Consider the following 5,659-nt stretch of genomic DNA (forward strand, 5'->3'; position numbering starts at 1 on the left):
GCTGATTGCATTTAAGATGGCAGATCTACGCTAGTCTTCGCTGGATCGTTGAGCTATCAGCGTCACTCAACCTGCAAATCTGAATCTGCATCCGTGAGTTTTGTGACTATTCCTCTAAAAGAGGAGCAGCAGTGGAGAGGAGTTGGATTTTGTACAGTAAGTGTGGAGCACTCCTTTTCCGACCCCTGTTTCCCCACGGACCCTGGATACCTGGACCCCTCTTTTCCCCTGCACATTGTATATTCACTTGGTGTTTCGTTCACTGTAAATAAGCGCACTGTCTTTTGCCTAAGGAAAACCTGGCCTGCATCCGAGTCCCTTTAAGAAACCTTATCAGCAACGGCAGCAATCTTCGTTTCAAGGCTATTCATTTATTTGAAAGCCTGATGCTTAACCTTGTCCACTCGAACAGATTTATTTCTTATACATCATCCAATTGGCCCTTATTCAAAGTCCCTGTGATTTTTCAGATGTTTATCTGATTTAGTGCTCAGATCAACTAATTATTGTGGGTGATTTTAACATCCCAGTAGATAATGAAATGACAGCCTCAACATGACATTTAATCTCTTATTAGACTCAATTAGCTTTTCTCAAAAGTGTAAAAGAACCCACCCACCACTTTAAACACATTCTACTTCTTGTTCTGACGTATGACATCGAACCTGAAATGACTGTAGACGACGCCATCAACATGGCCCTACACTTCATCCTGCAGCATCTGGACTCCCCAGGAACCTACGCCAGGATCCTGTTTGTGGACTTCAGCTCTGCCTTCAACACCATCCTTCCAGACCATCTCCGAGGCAAGCTTTCCCAGATGAATGTGCCTGATCCCATCTGCCGGTGGATCACTGACTTCCTGACGGACAGGAAGCAGCATGTGAGGCTGGGAAAGAATGTCTCGGACTCCCGGACCATCAGCACCGGCTCCCCTCAGGGCTGTGTTCTTTCTCCTCTGCTCTTCTCCCTGTACACCAACTGCTGCACCTCCACCCACCAGTCTGTCAAGCTAATCAAGTTTGCAGATGACACCACCGTTATCGGACTCATCTCGGACGGGGACGAGTCTGCCTACAGGAGGGAGGTTGAACGTCTGGTGACCTGGTGCAGCCACAACAACCTGGTGCTGAATGCCCAGAAGACAGTGGAGATTATTGTGGACTTCAGGAAGCACACAGCCCCACTCCCCCCCATCATCCTGACTGACACCCCCATCACCTCTGTGGACTCATTCCGCTTCCTGGGTACCACCATCACCCAGGACCTGAAGTGGGAGCCCACCATCACCTCCGTCATCAAGAAAGCCCAGCAGAGGATGTACTTCCTGAGGCAGCTGAAGAAATTCAACCTGCCAACACGGACGATGATGCAGTTCTACACTGCAATCATCGAGTCCATCCTCACCTCCTCCATCACCGTGTGGTACGCTGGAGCCACTATCAGGGACAAACAGAGACTGCAGCGTGTTGTGCGCTCTGCTGAGAAGGTGATTGGCTGCAGACTCCCATCTCTGCAGGACCTGTACACCTCCAGGACACTGCGGCGTGCAGCTCGGATCTCAGCTGACCCTTCTCACCCTGGACACAGTCTGTTTGACCTGCTCCCCTCAGGCAGGAGGCTCCGGTCCATTCGCACCAGAACCTCTCGCCATAAGAACAGTTTCTTCCCCTCTGCTGTTGGACACATGAACAATAACCACATGACTGTCCCCGCCACTAACACATGACCCTACGCTGTGTTCACTGCATCATTCCATGTTTGGCACTGATCACCACCTGCACTCATGTATATATCATGTATATATCTATCCACTTAGCACTTTTAATTCTTATTTTTATATTTTTATGACAGTATGTTTGCACTGAAGCACCGCAGCAATTTCCTAATGTTGTAAACCTGCTCAACATCTGGCAATAAACCCTTTCTGATTCTGATTCTGATTCTGATTCTGATCTCACTAATTTAGAAGATCATAATTTAGCCTGGAAAATAGTTTGTTGCTCTATTTAAAAAGCCCTCTGTAAAGCTAGCACAGCTTACTATTCCTCACTGATTGAAAAGAATAAGAACAACCAGGTTTCTCTGCCGCTCTGCCAGGCTGACAGTCAGAGCTCTGTTTAGCCAAGCATTCCTTGAACTTTAACTAGTAATGACCTTATTAATTTCTTAATTACCATCATAACCATCTCACAGACGTAACATTATGTACAGCTAGTTTCAATACTATTTATATTGTTAGACTCTTTTTCTCCAGTTGATCTTTCTGTAATTCCTACAAATCATCAGTGCATCTATTAGCAGGGGCGGATCTAGAGAAATTTTCTTAGGGTGGCAAAGAAATCAAATGGGGTGGCAAAATCAAAGCCTTTTTTTCACACACATATGCAGGTGGTTACATATGGTTAAAATGATTCAAATGCAGTAAGTATACACGTTTTTCATATAAATATAGTCTATAACTTAATTATTGTCTGTAGCCCACATAATTACACACTTTAGTTACATAAAACATGTGAGTTTTGATGTTATGTACTGTATAGCCTGTATAATAAATAAATATGTAGCCCAATAAGTATAAAATCCAGAAAGCTACACAACATGGGGCGCTTCATTTACAAACACAAGTCTAACTTAAGTTTCACTGTTTTTTGTTAGAAAACAGTCACATTGTTACAGCTTAAATTACACAAAATGTCAGAAATCTGCACTGTCATGAACAAAAATTTAAACCTAATTTTTCATGATTTGTTGGATGAACCCTCTGAGGTCTGAAATACAACCGGCTATTTTTGACTACTTTTGAGTTTATTTGTATTTCACCCTCAAATTCAAGGGCGTAGATTTGGCATGGACGGAGGGGACGTGTCCCCACCAATATCCAGCAATTATTGAATTGTCCCCACCAATAATTTGATCTCTTCAAGTAAAGAAAAACAACCCGATAGAAAGAAAAACGATCTGTCAGTGCCCCTCAAAATCTCCCGGGGCGACCATTCTCCCCAATTTCTCCCGATTTTCCACCCGGACAACAAAACTGAAAACCATATCCCAGACTGGCCCAGCCAATTCCAGTTTCCAACAATGGCTACTATTACTGCAGCTACTTAGTTTTAATATTACTCTTATTTCTCTTTCTGGGTCGCAAAATAAACTTTAACACATTTTCAGGCGAGAATGTAGCTGTGTAAACGTCAAATAACTTAAACATGTTATTGTTTGGCCTTTTTCTGTGTTTTATTTGTTGGTGAGTAAATCGTTTTGGCTGAGATTAAAGTTATTAGATTAAATAAAACTTTATTAATCCCTCGGGAGGATTCCTCCGGGTTCTCACACAGCTGAATAAACTGCTGTGTGAAAACAGCAGTTTATTCGACCATCTACGCCAGCGTCCGGTTATATTTTAGACAGCAAGGAGCAGACGGCAGGTGACGTAATTCTGAAGGCTAGACCGTCCAATTTCACAGTCGCTCATTTCCGGTCTACCCGGCTTTCGGAGGACCCGGCCCACTTAGACCACAAAGGCCGGGTCCTCAGGTGGACGCAGCCTCTGAATTTGGACACCCCCGGCCTGTTTCCGGTCGGACAATAATAACGCTGACATTTAACTTATTTTATCCGATAAATAAACACTCTAAAAATATATATGTACATGTATATCCCCCCAGCCCCTTTGAATGTCTCCCTAATTCTGAGGTCTCAAGGTTGGCAAGTAGGTGCTAGGCTTGGCCCACATCAGTCTAAAATTGTATGTAACCATGAATAATGTGATGCCATGTCCACCAGGAGAGACTGGACAGTATAGATGTAAAACAAATATGCCAGCAGTTCATTTCAGCTAACGAGAGGAGCAGGCATGTGTTTGTTGTGTGGGCATGTAGTCCATATCTGTTGCTGTAACAGTAGTTCATGTTTAGAATAAAAAATCCCAGCTCACTGATCCGATCGGGGCAGTAGTGCCTAAAATGTTGCATAATTATGCTGAGAGATCTTTTACTCTGTGGTCATCTTAGATGAGTAGTTTTATGGACAAAAACCAGCAGGTCATTCAGTGTTGCCTTAGTGCTAATGTGTCAGAGATGTTGGTGTAACTGAAGTAATGTTAAGTCCTTAAAGTCATATTCTTTTATTGTCTTGACTCTATTTGAAGCTATTTTTACTTTTGTATGATACCTGATTTATATGGAATATGGCTGAAGTGAACTAAAGTCTAAAATACTTAGTCGGTCATTTGTTTAATAATTTAACGTTATATAATTCACATGTAAAACTATGAATTGTAATTTTAAACGGTTTAAAAGCATGTAGAATAGCATATGTAGGGAAGTATATTTCTCCTTTTATCAAGAAGCAAAAACAAAAAGGAAAAAATAAGAAACGGGGCAGGGTTTGATGGTTGAATCATCCGTCCCCACCAATGCCACAACCAAATCTACACCCTTGGTCAAATTGTTTCATTTTATTTTTTTCCTGCCTTGCTTGCTATCTTTTCAGCTCAACCTCACATGTCTAAATTTAGATGTTTTTTTCATTGACTTACTGTATTAATATTACTGATCTGAAATCATGCAAAACACTTAAATTCCTAGTAGTATTTTTTACTTAAACAAAAGCCACAGTCATGTTGAGTAAATTATTTTTATAACTTGAAATGCAAATATAAATTGTACATTTTGAAAACGTATGCACACATTTTGGAAACACATAGTCTAAAATGCAGCCAATACACCTGTCGTTTTCTTTTATTTTGTACAACCATTTAAAAATATGACTAAAACTAAAATGAGAGAACCATCAGGTGTCACAAATGTGTGCCAGTAAAACATGTTTTTCCACGAAAAGACAGAGAACAGCACAGGGACAAACCTGCAGGCCTGACAACAGGTGTATCACTGCGCTGGTTTTCTACTTGGTGACAGTGTTTACACTGCACTGTGCCTTTGTGTCATTCATTAGTGCCCTCAGTGACACACAAAACAAAGCAACGACTACACAACACACTAACTATACAATCCACACTGAACGTCACAAATCTCCCACATCTAAAAGCTCTCTCTCTCACTCGCTCGCTCTGTCTCTCTCCCAAAACAACCGAATCCCACGTGTTGATTTCTTTTAAAAAATTGGTTGACATGGTGCATTTTTCCACCAATAGGAAAGAGGAGCGTTTTTGCACTGTCCTTAGAAAACGCTTAAAAACAGCAAAACACACACGCGGCGACAGTATTTAGAAAAAAGGATGGCTTATATATATTTTTATCATAACTCTGGATTTAGTGGCCTGTCATTAAATTTAAAGCTGGTGTAAACTTTGAAGTCCGAACTTTCAACACGGGCTGAAGACTCAGCGCGGCTGCAGCTCGTTGCTGTGTCAGCTTAAATCAGTCATGTGATTTGGAGGTGCGGCGTGTCCGTGGACCCCAGAGGGTTAATAACACTCACCTTCATAATTTTTGTGATAAAGTTAGAATAATTCACAACTTATGATTTATAATTATAGTAATATTACTCTAAATGATGAATAATAAGTCACTGGAGATTATTATGAATTCTGACTAACACTTATGCCACATACAGTGGGGCAAAAAAGTATTTAGTCAGCCACCGATTGTGCAAGTTCCCCCACTTAAAATGATGACAGAGGTCAGTAATTTGCACC

The sequence above is a fragment of the Haplochromis burtoni genome, unplaced genomic scaffold (genome assembly GCF_018398535.1).
Source record: "Haplochromis burtoni strain Fernald_Lab_line unplaced genomic scaffold, NCSU_Asbu1 Contig_235, whole genome shotgun sequence".
In the NCBI taxonomy this organism is placed as follows: Eukaryota; Metazoa; Chordata; class Actinopteri; order Cichliformes; family Cichlidae; genus Haplochromis; species Haplochromis burtoni.